The sequence below is a fragment of the Dipodomys ordii genome, unplaced genomic scaffold (assembly GCF_000151885.1).
Source record: "Dipodomys ordii isolate 6190 unplaced genomic scaffold, Dord_2.0 Scaffold35, whole genome shotgun sequence".
In the NCBI taxonomy this organism is placed as follows: domain Eukaryota; kingdom Metazoa; phylum Chordata; class Mammalia; order Rodentia; family Heteromyidae; genus Dipodomys; species Dipodomys ordii.
The window spans coordinates 5,503,194-5,520,557 of record NW_012267251.1 but is presented as its reverse complement, the minus strand read 5'-3'; positions in this window follow the sequence as shown (position 1 = coordinate 5,520,557).

Sequence of the window (17,364 nt, the reverse complement as noted above, 5' to 3'; positions counted from 1 at the left end):
ACACACACACACACACACACACGCACACACACACACAGAGCTGAAGGCCCAAAGCCAATACACAGTGGACAGTAAGTCATAGCAATGCAGGAAATATATTCGTAACTTCTTTTCCTTTTCATTCTTGCACACCCTACCCTTGATGTCAAGCCAAACTCCACACATCATTTCCTCAGCTATGGCAGTCACATTTTTTTTTATCACAAACAGTGTTGGCAAGAGAGCGGGGCTCCTCAAGGACTGTTTTTTAGTTGCAGGTGTCTTTGAGACATTTTGTATATATGTACATATCTACCCCTAAACACTCGAATTTTGCAAAGCAAACTGGAAAGATCTCAAAAAGGTTGGGCTTTACTGTTCTTCTTTCAACCGTCTTTTCTCACACATCTGCGGTGGTTACCCCATACTCTATCCTTGGGATGTAGCAGATCCACTTAGGTCTGAGCATTAGAAGCAAAAGTCAATTTCCTAACAGCAAAGAAAATGGAAAATACTAAGTCTATTGACTTTGGGTATTTCCTTATAGTTCCATGGAGAGCCTAGTCTTGTGTTACATATCCAACAGCCTGTCCTGAGTTAGAATTCAAGAAGTGGAAAGTGACCCTCACCATACTTTTTATATTTTCAGAAATGTTTTGTTAGCTGTAAATGTGGGTTTTTTGAAGCCATCTTTTTCAATGATAACAGAATATCCTTTACATTTCCAGCCCTCTTTGTTCACATGTAAGCACTGGTTACTTGTAATATATACTTCTTCAATCTTGTCCTTCAACTGTTCTACTTAATGGCTGAAATATTCTTCTAAAATACCTCAGTTGTCAAAGGGATGGGGATGATGAACAAAGAGAGGGAGGGTGGGAAAATGCAGTCATAATATTCAATATACACAGGTGAAAAGCGAATTAGGAAAACTGAGGGTTACGTGGGGTTCAGATAGATGAGGGAGAAGGATGGAAGGGGTGCCATTGATCAAGATTAATTGTACTCATCAATTGGCATGTGTTGAAACACATTTGAACAAACTAAAGACATTTTTAATAAAATTTTAAAAACAATAACATACCTCAGTACTGTATTCTTCAGCTGTTCAGTTGCAGTGTCAATGTCCAAAGTGTTTGAACATATTAGATGCAAGGAAAACCAGGTTTGGAATGAGGCCACCTCCAATTGAAAGGTATGCTGGACACAGGCCTTCCCTGTGCTCTGTATAACAATAAGCCTGGTTAATCATAAGCAGCCTGGAGGCAGTCCAGGCTTCTGCCACTGAATTCACCATCAGATAACATTCAAATGACAGAGACCTTCTTTGTCTTTAATCACAGTAATAGCAGCTTTGTTGTGCACAAGTTAGCTGTGTGCACAGGAAGGGCCACCTGACACTAAAACTGGACTTCTACTAATCAGGACTATTTCAAAGCTGAAGACATTGGGGGAGGGGAAGGATGAGTTTCAAAGCCATAATGATGCAGGGTAAGAAAGAACCTTTACAATTCTAAGCTAGTCAAGCCCTGGTGAAGACAAGCCAATGTTTATCTATTGGTATATTGGATTATCTCTTTTTGAAAGGTAGAAGACAGACAGGAGAATGTCACCCCATGGAAATGAACAATCCTAATTGGTCATATTTGCCTGCCAGTCAGTGTTATGCAATGCTAGAAATGAAAGGGTGATTTAACCTGTAGAACATTTAACTAGTTTTAATGCTGTGTTACCCAGTTCAAGCCCCAGAACTGGCACAAAATAAAAAACTGAAAAAGCAAACAAAAAAAAGAAACTGTGTGTATACTGAACAGCTTTCAAATAGTTGCTGTATAATGTTTATGAAAATGATTAAAAATGACTTGTGTATTCATTTAATAGTTTGAACAGCCAAAACATGCAAATACATAAATTCTATTTTTAGTTTTTTTTCTTCATGCAAATTGAAATGTAACAATAATTTCTTCCTAGAGATACAAATAACTAAACTATATTTCTTTATGTGATAAGTTAGGTGGAATTCAGATTTTGTCAAGTCTGCATCCTATGACTACTATCTAAGTGGACAAGTGTTTCAGGATTTACAATAGAAAGCTTAGAGAGCTATTGTAATGTCAATAGGGATGACCTGGGAGAAAACATGTCAATTATCACTGTAATGGTTTTAATTTTCTGTGTACATATTTGTGTGTGTGTGCCAGTCCTGGGGCTTGAACTCAAGGCCTGCGTGCTTTCCCTTAGCTTTTTTTGCTCAAAGCTGGTTCTCTTCCACACAGACTACAGCTTCACTTCTGGCTTTTTGCTGGTAAATTAGAGATATGAATCTCATTGCCTTTCTTGCCCAGGCTGGCTTCAAACCATGATCCTCAGATCTCAGCCTCCTTAATAGCTAAGAGTACAGCCATGAGCCACAAGCACCCAGGTGTATACATTCTTTAAATGCATTTCTATAGTTACTATATAACTAATCCTTCATTGGTACTAATTGATTAGTAAAGTTTGTATACTGTCTTGAAATCTAAATATGCAGAGGGATTATATTAAATCATGTTACCAGAATCTTTACTGCTAATTAGTTAGGCCCTGAAGACTAGAATTTGTTTCTTTTTGAATTTAAGATTTTAATTCCTGCATCGATATTCTATTAATTTTCTTGAGTTTTTTAAAATCATTTAAAGTTATGCATATATAATTTATACAAAATCCAATGCTAACATCCCACTTGCTTTCTATTATATAGAGATAGGCAGAGATTTTCTCACCTAGCTAGGGGCCATACAGCTCTGGATTAAGATTTTAGTAGCATTTTCCCTTCAGGACTCTACCTGGGAAGATGATGTGGTATCGTATGCAGAGATGAAGAGCTGCAGAGTGGATGGAGTCCTGACTATAAGTGCCAGAGGCTTTTCTAGTATCACAGCAAAAGGGGAGCGAGCTTAGGTACTAAGACTCCTATTCTTCACCAGTAAAGACAGAGTAAAGTGAAATGAACACTTTTATAAAGAATTCACCAAAAGGAAGACTTCTCAGCTTTACAGATCCCTTTAAAAAAAAATACCCAGGAGTGTGGCTGTGGCTCAAGAGATAGAGCGCTAGCCTTGAGCTGAAGAGCTGAGGGACAGTGCCCAGGCCCAGAGTTCAGGCCCCACCACCAACCAAAACAATACCTTCCTCCATTGAAACATTAGAATGGGCTACCAGTAATCTTCAAGTTAAGTATATCCTGATTGGAAACAAAAAGCTGAGCTAGAATGACATAAGATTCCAGGTTAGCTCATTTGTAGAACAGCTGCTAAGACATGTTGAGGGACAGCAGGTCAACCTCCCTTTGCTCTCAAGACCGTGGGAGTGGAGCTTTGCTTCCCTTGAAATCCATGGATAAACTAGACATTTTTAGCTTCCTAATTGTAGAGTGAATAATCACTAGTCCAGATGTCTTGTTTCAAACTGAAACTTGTCATTGATATGTAGGTTTTTGTTTCCTTCTCCAATGCATTGGGGATCTCCTTCTCATGCTTTAGAAGATGTCTTCCCCATTAAAACAACTCCCTCAGCACCCAATGGGAATAAGCAGATGGCCTGAAGCAAACCAAAAAGTAACTGCTCCAAAAGGGACTAACAATAGAGGAGCTACTGAAGTCAAGTACCCAGGTGCCCTGCTCTGAGTGAGTGGCAGTTAAAGTAAGAGTCAAAGGACACAAAGAGAACAGCGGAAGATAGCAGCTACACTGAAGTCCGAAGGCAGGCACCATCTGTGTACCTGTTTTCCCTCCTTCCCCTGGCAAGAAAAAGCACTCAGGAGTCCACAGGCTTGAGAAACAAGGCTGGGAGTGCAGAGCCTTCCTGCGCATTAACTGAGAGGCAGCCAAGTGACCATTGACTTAACAAAGTTTCCATGTGTGTTCATTGGTTTTCTGTCACTGTAATACATACCCAGGATCAATCCATATAAGAACAAGAAAGGCTTATAGGTGGCTCACAGCATTTAATGTTTCAGCGGTGGCCTGCTGGACCTCTTGCTGGAGGCCTGCAGAGCAGGGCAGTATATCAGGGCAGCAGCATAGAGAGGGATACTGGGCAGGAGTCACCTCCTGGCCAGGTATAGAAGAGGAGGAGGAGGGCTGAGTCTTTGCCATTCCTGAGCATGCCTCTAGACAGCCACAGACCTCTGTCCAAGTCCCACTTCTTAATGCTCCAACTACCTCCCAATAGCTCAGGACAAAGCAGTTGCAGGAAAGAGTACACAGGGGATAAAGGACCAGGCAGACTCCCCTCTAGCAAAGAGTGGGGAGAAAGACTAGAACCTCCACACTCCCAGGAGAAGACATGAGAAAGGCTAGTAAATACCTCGACTGGAGGAGACCAACAATTGTGAGTAGAGCTGATTCAATGAACATGAGCGTCAGGACTTTCGCTGCAAACCTTGCCAGCAAATAAAATGTAACCCAGAATTCCCTGGTGCCTTCTTCAGTTACAGGACAAATGGAGCTTGGCTGAAAACAATGCTAATGCCCAGCAAAGAAGAGTTCAGGGGAAGTCTGATTCCTGACCCTGGATTCACCTGAAGTCAGCCTCTTCTTAATGGACTGCTCAGCTACATAAGGGAATATGCTGGTTCTCACTTTCCCTGTTGTAGTTTAAACAGCCTCCATCCCACAATCAACAGAGTCTAGCCGGCGTTATATTGTGTTCCATAGACAGGAGACTGACACCTGGGTTATAAGGATCTCCTGTGGAGGGGACGAAGGCCAAAGGGGGTCAGCAAGTGGACTCTGCCACTGGAGCTCTCGTGAGTGAGCCTGGCGCCTTCACAGGCCTCTGTCTTCAGAGCCACCGGAGCATTCTCCAAGTCTTTCTCTTCTCTGTAGAACAAACTTGAAACGTGACATCACTGCTCTGCATATTGAAGGAGGTTTTTTTTAAGTAAAGTGCTTGACCAACTTTATTATGATTACATTTCATTCTGACAAAACACACATTAGATTTTTCCCCGTTTCAGAATCAGAGAGCTTATTCTTTTAACCTTATCAAACAGTTATGACCTGCTTCCTGAAATAGTTCCTTACCTAAGAGCAATACATCACGTTTGGGGCTATTTCTCTTGAAGAGCAAGTATTAGGAGATGGTTGGTGTAAACCCAGAGTCTGGGAGCAGAGAAGTTGAAAAAGAACTGAACAGATGTGAACAATCCTTTAGTAAATCATTTTACTTAAGAAGGAACTGGAAATTATTCATTCTTCCAAATAGTTGCTGAATTGTTAAGATGATATCTGTCTGTGCATAGATTATGGGAAAACATTATTCAACCTTAGCAATCACCAGAGAAATGCAAATAAATATAATATGATTCATATTAGAATGACTGTTGTTTAGAACAATAAGTTATTGGTAGAGAAATGAAGAAAAGGAAATCCAGGCATGCTGCTGGTAGGAATGCAAATTACTTATGGCCATTTTTTGATGATTATAAAATTCCCTTAAACTTAGAAACAGAGACTGAGCAGCAGTGGCTCTTTCCTGCAGTCCCATCTACTCAGGAGGCTGAGATCTGAGGATTGCTGTTAGAAGCCAGGCTGGGCAGGAACGTCTGTGTGGCTCCTATCTCCAATAAACTATCAAAAAAAGTGGGGGACAGAAGTAGAGCCTGCTCAAGCACCAGCCTTGAGTGTAAAAAGTAAGGGAGCATGCCGTGGCTCTAGTTCAAGAGAGAGGGTTCAAGCTCTAGTATGGGTGCAAAACAATTAGAAATAGAGCTCTCATATGACTCCCGACGCGCTCCTGGGTTCATGTCCAGCATCCCGCAGCCACTGCACTGCAGCAACAGTTCCACTCCGTGTTCATGGCGACACAACTCAAAATAGCCAAGCTACAGAAACAACCTAAGTGCCGATCAATAGATGAAAAGGATGTTTTCATAAGGGGATGTTGAAAAAGAAATTCCATCATCTGCAACAACATGGAAGACACTGGGGAGCATGGCGTGAAGTGAAATAAGCCAGATGCGGACACACACTCCCTGATCTTCTTATGGGTGGCATCTAAGAAAGTTAGAGCCACACCCATACTAACCACAGGCTGATGGCAGTAGACCAGGAGGGAAGATGCTGGCCAAAGACTACAATGTTTCAGGGAGATGTGCAGAATACACGGCATTCTGGGATCTACTGCAAAGCAGAGTGACTCTAGTATGCTCAACGCTTCCAAAACAAAAAAGCCATAGGCACAGAAAAGCTATAGGCATGTAAATTTATATGCATATATGTGTGTATATTATGCAACACATGTCATATATACAATACTTATATAGCAATGAGCCTGATTTTCATCATTCCACAATGTGCACATGTACACATTTAACTCACTAAATATACAAATGTTATCAGTTCAAACTACTAAAAATACAAAGTGGTTTAAATGAATTATTTAGGACACTGAATTGTGGGAGTTGTTTCTTCATTCTTATCATGGGCTGATGGGCATACAAAAATATTTACTGGCACTGGGCATCAGTAGCTCACACCTGTAATCCTACCTACTCAGGAGGCTGAGATCTGAGGATCAAAGCCAGCCTGGGCAGGAAAGTCCATGAAATTCTTATCTCCAATAAACCACCAGAAAACCAGAAGTGGCACTGTGGCTCAAGTGGTAGAGCGCTAGCCTTGAGCTGAAGAGCTGAGGGACAGAGCCCAGGCCCAGAGTTCAAGCCCTATAACTGACTGTGTGTGTGTGTGTGTATTTACTGACACCTTAAGTACACCATGAACTGAGAATCTTTTGAAACCTCCATTTTCCATATGTCTGTTGACAACACATCATAAGTTAGAGCTGAGCTAAAAAATAATGCTCATAACAATGGAGGGTTTTAAATAACTGAATTCGCTAATGTATTTATTCCTTCAACAAGTATTTATCAAACACTCATTATAAACTATGAGGTAAGGGAGCATACTGATGAATGATGAGACTTCCCTTTCTAGCAATTTTTACATCTCGTTGCATGACTATACTTTCTACAAAATGAACTACTTATAAATGGGTCTTTCTCCTCCTTTTACACATGTAAAACTGTCACATCTCTGAAGAAGGATTGAGAACAAGTATTGATTCTACTATGCTATCATTTTTCTACTCCCAAAATTACACAGATTAATCAATAATTCAAGAAAACTTCCTGTGTGACATACTTGTCACTCTGAAGCTGTTAGAGCAATGGGTTTAGACGTAGCAGGATGACATGAGGGACTGGAAGGCAGAGTGGGTGATCACCCGTGATGGGTAAAGGATTAGACAGTTCATTCAGACAGCTCACCTGTAAGAAAGGTCTTCGTGGAGAAGCTGGAAAACTAGGAAGTAGAATTTAGAGTTTTCATTTCAGTAACAAGCTTAGACCACAGGATAAACCTCTGACAAAGTTTTACTCATTAGCTTTTCTTCTTTTCTTTTTCAAACCGAATAATAGCCTTAGTAATTTTAATAGAAGACCCAAATGCCCCAGTAAACTGGGGAAAGTTTAATACAAGAACAAAAACATTCTAGAGAACTTATTGAAATAATGTTTATATTTCATAATAAAAAAGTAGCTCATGTGAACATATGTGTGTGAAAATATGTAACTCAGAGGTGAGATATGTAACCAGCATATGCCTGGCCCTCAGTTTGATGCCAAAACAGCACTTAGCTTTCTAAAAGGGTCCTGAAATAATTCAGATTTTCAAAGGTACCAAAATCCTTGCTTAGTGTTTTTCATCACTGCTAACATGTGTGTGTTTGTATGTGTGTATGTGTGTGTGTGTGTGTGTGTGTGAGAGAGAGAGAGAGAGAGAGAGAGAGAGAGAGAGAGAATGTTTCTTTTCAATGAGACAGGTGTTGGCTTAACGGGAAATATTGAAAAGAAAAACATTTAGTTTTTAAGCCATCCTAGTTTCTTTGCACTCTTCTGTACTTCAACTTTGAATTGTTGCATTGTCAAAAAATGCTGAAAAAAAATGTTGAAAGGATGAGGAGGAGTAAGAAGAGGAGGAGGAGGAGAAAGAGGAAATTTGAAAACAAGAGCCAGGTGCTGTAGGTTCATGCCTGTAATCCTAGCTATTCTGGAGGCTGAGATCTGAGGATCATGCTTTGAAACCATCGAGGCAGAAAAGTCTGTGTGAGTCTTATCTCTGATTACCCATAAAAAGCTGGAGGTGGAGCTGTGGCTCTAATGGTAGAGCACTAGCCTTGAGCAAAACAGCTCAAGCACAGAGCCCAGGCCAGAGTTCAAGCCTCCTTACTGGCACTTTAAAAAGGAAAAAAAAAAATACCAGGTGCCAGAGGCTCAAGCCTGTAATCCTAGCTACTCAGGAGGCTGATCTGAGGATCGTGGTTCAAAGCCAGCCTGGGCAGAAAAGTCCATGAGACTTTTATCTCTAGTAAACTACTTGGAGAGGCTGGAAATGGCCCTGTAACCCAAGTATTAGAACACTAGCCTTGAACACAAAGAGGCTCAGGGACAGCACTCAAGCCCTGAGTTCAAGCCCCATAAAATATGAGAATTTGATATAATTAAGTCAAAACCTGAGACGTTACAAAAAATTTTGTATGACAATTTACATTCACACAACAAGATAATATAAAACCAGATTGGTGTTTTGGCCATCTCCCAAGGAATTGAAACACTTAGAAAAGAAACCATTCTGAGGGTTCTTGGTCTATGAAGTTCTTAAATCTATCTCAGTAAAAATAATTCTAGTAAAGTTCTTAAATCAATCTCAGTAAAAATAATTCTAGTAGTGAAGTTTGCATTTTGTAATTGGAACTAATATTAAATAAAATAAAATCCTTAAAAATATTACAGTCCTAATAACATAATTATTAAACATTAAAAGTTTCACACACATACACACACACACACACATACACACACACACACACACACTAATGATCCAGGCAGGAGTAGCTTTTGCCTATAATCCTACAGATACAGAGGGGATCACAATTTGAAGGCAACTGGGGCAGGAAGTTTTGAGGGATCATATAAAAAAAACCCAAACAAAACAAAAAAACAAAAAAAAACTCAAACAAACAATAACCAATACAAAAGTAATCTGGGAGCATGGGTCACATTGTAGACCACAAGCTGAACAAGTACAAAGACCCTGAGTTCAAACTTTACTACCACCCATAAAAGAAAGAGCATAAAAAGAAAGTTAATGGATTTTCCCTCTATTTTCTAATATTAGGTTGTTACTGTGAATTTAGTACAATCTAGAATCAAATTGTATAATTCTCAAGGATGCTGTCCATAGTAATTCTAATATTAATATCAATTTGGCATTTAACTGTCAGCTTAAAACCAGGGCTAACTCTCCTCAGAGATGTCTACCAGGAAAGACTAAACAAACAAGTAGACTCAACCTGGGATGGTTTTCCTTTTAATATTTTCAAGAATGATGCTCAGTCAAAATGGCTGAGGGTGCTGATACCAGTTTAGTTCTTATTAAAAATCAGCTACCTTCTTTTTCTTTTTTTTTTTTTTAACTAAACGAGGTTTCTTTCCCTCCAAATTCATTCATCATCATGACAGCACAGTCAGGGCTGTCCCTACAGGCTGGTGGCACTCCAGCTCATTAATCTGGCAGACAGGACATCTTCAAGACTGATGGGGCTTTCTTGTTTCGCAAGCCAGTCAGCTCACCTGCACTGTGCTCGCTGATTGGTGGATCCGAACCAGGTGAGAGAAATGTTTTGAAAGCCATTCGAGAGCAATCTAAAGCAATGTGCTTCCAGGAGGTAGAGGAGCGAAAGGATGGCTACCCATTTCTTACCAAGATAATAGTCTACATCATGGGGTGGAGATAATTTTGCAAATTAAAGTTGAAAAAAAGAACACCTGAGATTTATTATTCAAAGATGAGCTCCCCACACCAAAAATAAATGGCTAGAATCACAGACTGAGTTTGTTTCTCTCTCTCTCTCTCTCTCTCTCTCTCACACACACACACACACACACACACACTGTCATCATAGTGGAAGTGCTCTAATACATACGTACTCTCAAGTTGCCAGAAAAAAGATATTGTCTTTGGACAGGTGTGTCTTATTATATAAAACTGTGGCTTATTATATAAAACTGTTCTGAACCACTGTTTTGCCTACTCCAATTCTGTAATCATAGCTACTTAAAACTATTTTTAGGATTTCATGCAGGGTAGCATTTTCGCTGTTAAGGATTTAATGAATCATCTTGTCAAGATGTCAAAGGTTGACCCATTTTGGTTAGCCCATTCCTGAAATTTCCACCACCCAAAACTCTCCCAATTAATGTAATATTAATATATGACAAAACTAAGAGACGTGCATATGGATACAGACAATTGAGCCACTGCTTGAAAGTTGTCATGAAAAAAAATTAGCAAGGGATTTTATTCAAAAGAATATTGAAGTTATTCTTTATGTTAATTTTATTGTTCGTGATTTTTCATTTCTCCTTGTAAGATCCATCTCCTACTAATAAGGAAAACTAATTTTCTATTTTACAATCTACTATAATATTTATATAATCTACTATGTTTTCTTTGGTAATAAATATATTGAAATCCTAACTTGGTTTTCAGAATATTCTAGTAGTCTGGCTTAAAATTCAAAGGGGCCCGGTGCTGGTGGCTCATGCCTGTAATCCAAGCTAAGCAGGAGGCTGAAATCTGAGGATTGGGGATCTAAGCCAGCCCTGGCAGGAAACTCTGTGAGACACTTATCTCCAATAAACCACCAGGAAACTGGAAGTGGCGCTGTATGTAGCTCAAGTGCCAGCCTTGAGCTGATGAGCTGAGGGATGGCGCCCAGGCCCAGAGTTCATGCCCCATGACTGATCCAAAATAACAAAAAAAAATTCAAAGGGTTCAGAAAAGTTTAAAATGAAAAGTCAATCCTCTGTCCCATTCTGCATTTATAACTACTTTTAATGTTTGAGGTCTAATAATATGCTATTATTTCTTAGGCTCTACTTACATTCTGTTCCAATAAGCACGGATTTAATTATTATTACATTTATTCACTCTTGCCCAAGCATTTTATATTAACTGTTGACACATCGATCCCTTCCTTCATTCTATAATGGTTTACTATTTTCCAATTCCAGGGAGCTTTTATAAATGGTTGAATACATTGCTTAAGAATAGAAACAAGGAAAGCCCCATGACTGACAAAAAAAAAAAAAAATAGAAACAAGGAGCTGGGCACAGGTGGCTCACGCCTGTAATCCTAGCTACTCAAGAGGCTGAGATCTGAGGATCATGGTTCAAAGCCAGCCAGGGCAGAAAAGTCCATGAGACTCTGGTCTCCAATAAACCACTGGAAAACGGGTAGTGGCGCTGTGGCTCAAGAGGTAGAGCGCTCACCTTGAGCTGAATTGCGCAGGGACAGTGCCCAGGCCCAGAGTTCAAGCCCCAGGACTGACTAAAGAAAAAGAAAGAAAGAAAGAAAATAGAAACAAGGGTTGGGAAGGTGGCTCAGTGGTAGAGTGCTTGCCTTGCATGCATGAGGCCCTGGGTTCAATTCCTCAGCACCATATAAGCAGAAAAAGCTGGAAGTGGCGCTGTGGTTCAAGTGGTAGAGTGCTGGCATTGAGCTGAAGAGTTGAGGGACAGGCCCAGAGTTTAGGTCCCATAACCAACAACAACAATAACAAAGAATAGAAACAAAACTCCCAGCTTTTCTTAAGAAAAAAAATACCAACATCACAAATAAGTAAATTCTATACCATAGGTTAGAAATCGTCAGAACTGTGATAAAACATAAGGCAAAGGTAAGTGGGATTCAGAGTAGTGGGGCAGAGTAAGTAATATATAATGCTCCTTAAAAGAGTCTTGAGCTGGGCCCTGGTGGCTCATGCTTGTCCTCCTCGATACCCACGAGGCTGAGACTGAGGATTACGACTGTGAGCCAGCACAAGCAGGAAAGTCCTTGAGACTCTTTGTTTCCAATTAATCACCAAAAAGTTAAAAGTAGTGTGATGGCTCAAGTTTTAGGATGCTAGCCTTAAGTGAAAAAAGCTAAGGAAAGCACTGAGGGCCTGAGTTCAAGTCCCATGGCCAACACACACACACACACACACACACACACACACACACACTGTGAGGGTCTTAAACTACTCTTAACGGTGTAGGGTTTCTTGAAGTTGGTCATGAAGGTATGGGAGAATGGTCATGCAAATATCAGGGCAAATAACAGCTCCTCCAAGGAAATCAGATAATTCTAAGCTTGGGAGTCTGACGCTTGTCTGGTGAACAAGAGGGTCTGGTGTGGAGAATTGTAAAGAGAAGCAGTATTAGAAGAAGTCCTGATAGGCAGAGGAAGCGGGGAGACGCAGAGGACTGGTCGATGCTCAGGAGACCTTGGGGTCTTATCCAGAGTCACCTGTGAAATCTTCATGGCTTTGAGTGAAACTGTGACAGGATTATCATTACAACCTGGTAGGATCTAAGTGCTGTGGAGTTGAATCTATTACAAGAAGAAAGAGTGAGCCAAGTGCCTGTGGCTCACACCTGTAATCCAAGCTACTCAGGAGGCTGGGATCTGAGGACAGGGGATTGAAACCAGTTTGGGGGCAGAAAAGTCCATGAAACTGTTAGTTCCAATCAACCAGAAAAAAAAATCCAGCTGTGAAAGGTGTGACTCAAGTGGAAGAGCACCAACTTTGAGCAAGGAGAAAAGCCAAGCAAGAACAAAAAGCCCAGAGTTCAAATCTCAGTACCAACACAACACAAAACCAGGCAGATCATTCAGAACACTTTTTCAGTAGCTTAGCGCTGAGACTCTCAAGCACTGGGTAAAGACAGAATAGAGATAGTAAAATAGTCATTTACTTTAAAAATAGAGCTAACAAAACTTCCTGATGAATTGTCTTGAGGTCCGAAGAAGAAGGCAAAAGCAAGAGATAACAGTAATTTTAAACTCCTTTTAAATTGTTTGTTATACTATAACGCACTAGTCTCATCATTGTCCCGCCAGTGGGACAGACATCTCATTGGTTCTAATCAGGTTGAATATAATCTTTTTTGTTTGGTTGGGTCTTTTTGTAGGTTATGAGGCTTGAACTCTGGGCCTGGGCGCTGTCCCTCAGCTCTTCCGCTCAAGGTAAGCACCCTACCACTTGAGCCACAGCGCCACTTCCGGTGGTTTTCTGCTGGTTTATTGGAGATAAGAATCTCACGGACTTTTCCTGCCTGGGCTGGCTTTGAACCGAGATTCTCAGATCTCCTGAGTAGCTTCGATTACAGCTATGAGCCATCGGCGCCCAGCTGAATATCATCTTTAAGGAGAAAAAAACCACAAAGCACTGTTGTGACTCATTATACTGCATTGTATGAGTCAAAACCTCCAAGTCCCATTTCCCCTTGGGCCTATGACCTAGCTTTGGCCAGGGCCATGTGATAACAGGGGGAAGGAAACAGCTTGGCTGGAGCTCCTATTTTTGTGAATGTGTGGTTGGTTGGGACTGTGAAAAGCTTTCAGTGGTGACAACATAGACTATGGCTTGGCAGTAGGGCTCAATTGAGTTCCTAGCACAATGGTGTAAGTAATTCAGCCAGCCAAAGCCATTATTCTAGCAGTCAGTAAACATCAGCAGGAGTGCTTATCAAATATGGTGTGCCACATGCTTTTAGCTATTAGTCTTAGAAACAGCTTGGAGCCTGCTCATGGTGGTGATTGTTCCTTAGCTCTCAAAGCTAGCCTCTTGTCAGCTTTCCAGGATAATTTCACTGTTTATCAAAGTTAAATTTATCTTCAGTTAAATTTATCTTCCACTACTTGCATCTAGCTCCCCAGGTGAATACCAGCACGAAGAGACAGCACCTCTCTTAGCCTGTTTTTGTGCTACTAACAAAATGCCACAGACTGGATGATTTAGGAAGAAGAGAAATTTATTTTGGATCATTCTGTGGACTGGGGAAGAGCAACGTCAAGGCCTGGCAGGTTGGTGTCTGGTTTGAAGTAGAGGGCTAGTTGGGACATCACGTGGCAGAAAATCAGGGCAGAGGGTGCCTCCTCCCTCAGACCGGCTGGTGGCATTTATCCACTCATGAAAGCCTTGCCTTTATAATCTAGCACCTCTAAACTGCTTAGGAAGCTGGGATTGTGAGGACCATGGTTGGAGGCCAGCCTGGGCAAAGAGTTAGGAGGACTCGCCCCCCCCTCCCCCCTGCCACATCAAGCAGACATAATATTGGGTGCTTGTGCTCCTGGAGCCCCAGGGAGAGACATCTCAGTCTGTGGCAGTCCCTTGGCAAAAACTCAGAACTTTTTAAAAAGCAAAAAAGGCCGAAGACCCACAGTGAATGCTTGGAAGTGCTCAATTTTGCGATTTTTAAAAAGATGACTTTGGCTAACAAGGGAGAAACAGGTGGGAAGTGGCCCCAGGTAGCTACAAAGAGAGGGCTTGGCAAAAATTCAGGCTACATGTGCTCGTGGCCTGAGCCAGAGCATTAACAGTGGTAATGGAGAGAAAATGTAAGATTGGTAGGTAGATGTTAGAGACACAGATGACAGACAGACAGATAGTAGAGGAATAATAGATGATAGAGGACAGAGAGAGAGTTTTATAGTGTTGAGTTTGAACTCAGAACCTGATGCCTGCTAATTGCTCTACTACTGAGCTACCTGCATGCTGTTTTGTGTTGGTTATTTTGTACATGGTCTTGCTCTCTGCACAGGCACATGTAAAGATCATAATCTACCTATCGTGCTTACCATCAATCTTACGCCCTTGGTCACACTTCTTGTATCCTTCCTTCCCACAAAATAGCATCCTCAGCAAGTTTCCTTGTTCTGTTTTCATGGTTGCAAACAACCTAATTTGACCGTCTTCAGCGTCCTCTCTCCTCTGTCAGACACACAGCCCAGCCCCTTGCCTTCAGGCACTCACTGAGTCTCCCTCTCTCTTTTGCGTGTGCATCAGCAGCTCCTGTTGCTCATCTCTGTGCTGTTCTCATACCTGCTTGTGATGGATTACACAGTTATCCAATCCATTTTTCCTTTCATCTTTGTCAGTTTGGAGGGAAAAGAATTAAAGGGTTACCTCATTGCTTTGATTCATAGTGCCTTGATTATTGATAAAACTACACATTCTTTTCCATGTGTAGCAATAATGATATACACATTTTCACCATAACCTTCTTCTAGTGTTTAAATTGTTCAGTAGGAGTATGAGTGTCCGTATGCTGGCAAAGATGGAGTCAACCTCAGACAAATGCATCTTTTATTTGGATTTACCAATCTAAAAGGGAACATATTTTACTGACAAGATACTTTCTACTTAAAGAAGACCTCAGAGAAATCGTACCCATTCATATATTTCAAATGTGCCTCTTGTGTGTTTGATATGGGATATGATGAAATACTTCCAAAGCCTAACATTTAATATTCATTCACCAAAATATTAAGCAAATCCTTTTACAAATCCTTTTACAAACTACTTAGATAACTGAAGGGCTGGCGTGTTGGTAAATATGATCAGTAGTGTATTCAGAAAACACAGGAGTAAATAGTTTTGAGCAAAAATATTTAGCCAAAGTGACAATCTAAGAGTAACACAATACCATGGAAGGCTACTATGACACATTTTTTTTTCGTTGTCTTTGTCTTTTGTTCTATGGTGACTTTCTCCCCACAGGCCAAGCAAACAGACAACAAAGAAATGACTCAATATTCAGCATTTCAGTTCTAGAAATATGTCTTTGAAATTTGTGTCAGGTACAACAGATGCATTGAAAGGCGAGTTGATCAAAGCCAGAGAGAAAAGCAAATTTTCCTTTCATCCTTGCCTTTTTTTTTTATTGTACAAAACAAGGACTCTCATTGTGACATTTCACACTTCACACACATATGTAATGAACTCGATCATATTCTTCTTCCATTGCTCTCTTGTTTCCCTCTCTTCTCCACTTTCTCCCAAATAGGAGCAGTTTAGGCTCATGTTTCTCATTATTCATTTGGATTTTAGGTCTAGATTGTGGATATGAGAGAAAACATACATTTGTCTTAACATGATGATCTTCAGTTCCATCCACTTTCCTGGAGGTTCCATTTTTCTTATGGCTAAATGATACTTCATTGTGTGTATATACCATGTTTTCTTTATTCTCTCAAAGGCTGATGGACCCCTACTGATTCCTTTGCTTGACTATTGTAAATAGTGCTGTTATAAATATGAGTGTCCAGTGTCATTGTATGCTGACTTACTTTCCTTTGAGTTTACACCCAAGGATGGCGTTATATGATTGCATGGTAGTTCAATCTGAGGGCACTCCAGACTGGCTTCCTTAGTGGTTACACTGATTTATATTTCTACCAAAGAGTAAAAATTGTGAAAGGGTTTTTCTCCTCTGTCCACCCCCTCCCCACCTTCATGCTAGAATTTGCTAGTTTTCTTCATGATAGCCACACTGACTGGAGTGAGGTGAAATCTCAAAGTTGTTTTGATATGCATTTCCTTTATGACCAAGGATATGGAACAGTTTTTTGGTCATTTGTATTTTTAAGTGTTCAATTTATTTGCCCATTTCTTAGCTGGATTACTAGTTCTGTTGTTGGTTAATACTTGGAGCTCTTTCTGGATTCTGAAAATGAATCCCTTTTAAGATGAAGAACTTTCAAAGATTTTTCTCCCATTCTGTAGACCACCTCTTCACTCAGGATCGCTGTCTCTGATGTGCAGAAGCTGTTTAATTTGATGTAATCTCACTGGTCAAGTCTCGCCCTTATTTCCTGAGCTATTGGAGTCCTACTTGGAAAAAAACAGTTGTCTGTATCTATGTCTTGTAGTATTTCACCTCAAAGTTTCAGGCCTAGATCAGAGGCCCATGTGTTGTCTTCCTAAAAGGATTTGATGTCTTCCTGAGTGAAGAGTGAGAGACTGGCACAAGAGGAGGAGATGAAGGAAGAGTGGACACAGAGTGTCCTCAAAGATCAGAGACTCTGAACTGCCTTCTGCCCTAAGGTTACAAAGGCTAAGTCTCAAATGATACCTCCTGTGGGACCACCAAAGAGACGCCATATCCTTCAATGCAGGGGCTTCCTGCTTCCTGCTGAAGCTCTGAAGCTCCTCACACACCAGACCCAAACCACTCCACTCTATTTCTAACCCACAGGAAAATGGAAAGGACCAATGAGCAGAGGGGCCTAGATCTGGATGTGCAGCTATAATTGTCAGGCAAAACATAGGATGCCCAAATGCAATTGATTTTCAGGTAAAGAATGATGTTTTAAAGTATAATTATCAGCCCAACACTGGTGGCTCACACTTACAATCCTAGCTACTGAGGAGGCTAAAATCTGAGGATCGCAATTTGAAGCTAGCTGAAGCTGGAAAGTCCCCAAGTCTCTTATCAACAATTAATCTCCAAAAAG